General features: G+C 51.1%; 1 protein-coding gene across 1 annotated transcript in view; it reads right to left on the bottom strand.

The window, feature by feature from the left end:
- ZDHHC9 (zinc finger, DHHC-type containing 9) overlaps positions 1-285 on the bottom strand; it is a 30308-nt gene extending 30023 nt beyond the window's left edge. The window contains exon 1 of the mRNA XM_006754641.2: positions 77-285. The gene's annotated coding sequence lies outside the window, so the exon portion shown is untranslated. The remainder of the gene's footprint in view (positions 1-76) is intronic.
- Positions 286-1359: the final 1074 nt, after the last annotated feature.

Raw genomic sequence — 1359 nt, 5'->3', positions numbered from 1 at the left:
GTCCGGACGCAGCGGAGGGGTTGGCAGCCCACCATGCGGCCAAGCCCAGGAGACCCCAACCCCCACCCCTTGTTACCTGAACCTGGGAGCCCAAACTCGGCCCGAGACTGAGGGCAGGAAGTGGACTGTCCCAGGGGACCGCGTCGGCCGCCCGAGATGGCAGCGACTTCTCCTCCCAAGCCTGGAGGCTGCCTCCTCCAGACAAGGAGCCCCTATGATGGGGGCCCTAAAACAGCTGTGGCAGCCGCCTACTGCTGGCCGAATGGAACGCTCCTCACGTCACCAGGTCGCTCCAGTAGTTGCTCGCCCTCCATTGGCTGATAGGCCTCAGTGTCTCCGCCCCTGCCACCGCTGCCCCGAAGTACTATTGGCTACTCCGAACGCCACTCAACAGTGCCTCCGCCCCACTTCCCCACCCATCTCCTGGCTTCGTGCCCACCAGCCAAGCGCTGCAAGCTTCCTTTTGGGGTCCAATCGCCTGTACGTCAAGTGTCGCCTTCGATTAATATAGTCACACAGAGACGGAGGTGAAGGATAGTTGGGATAGGACAAGGGAGGACTGGGGACCAGCCTCCCCCACACACACCGTGAGACGCTGAAGCAGCACTGGCTCTCAGATCCGGGTGCTCAACCCAAACTGGGCCTCTGCTGTCCTACTTGCACGAAAGCAACCGCGACTGGCATTTTACTCTTGCGGTATAAAGCAAACAAATATAAAAAGGAACTTGAAAGAGATAACTGTCCTCAAGAACATAGAATAATTTTTGCAGTACCTACTACAAATAACTGACAGTACGGAAGTTAGAGAAAATCTACTGACAAGAGCATAGGTAGATAATGAAGTAAAGATTGTCAAAAAGGTTGGAAATTACTACTCGCTTTGGAGAGTTCATGATAATTGGAGAGGGGGAAGCCAGGATCCAAGGCAGAATCCCCACCCATCAAACACATTCATTCTTTTCTTCTGCCCCTTCCTCTGCAGTTATTGCCACAATGAGTCACTGCTACTGATCCCAGTGAATCACATCCTTTAGAAGTTCAAGATTGGAGTGGGGGAAACAGTCCAGAATCATAGCATTGATATTATACGAGGGACTTTAAGAAGCACTGGTCTGTTTCCACTAGTATGGCTCTGGGCTTCCAAATATAAGGAGAAATATGAGAAAGGGCTGAAGGTGGCCTCTCCTTACCTGAGCTTGAATAAAGTTTCTCTAGGGTGAGGGTGTTTGTAATTAATACGGAAGACACTGCCAAAGGTCTTCCCAAAGCAGTTTTTTTGTGTTAGTTGAAGAACCATGTCAAGAACTATTTCTCCTTTACACTATTTGTGTCCCACATGATATGAAGCAAAAAGCTACC

Source organism: Myotis davidii, unplaced genomic scaffold (assembly GCF_000327345.1).
Source record: "Myotis davidii unplaced genomic scaffold, ASM32734v1 scaffold913, whole genome shotgun sequence".
NCBI lineage: Eukaryota > Metazoa > Chordata > Mammalia > Chiroptera > Vespertilionidae > Myotis > Myotis davidii.
This window is presented reverse-complemented; position numbering and strand designations above follow the sequence as displayed.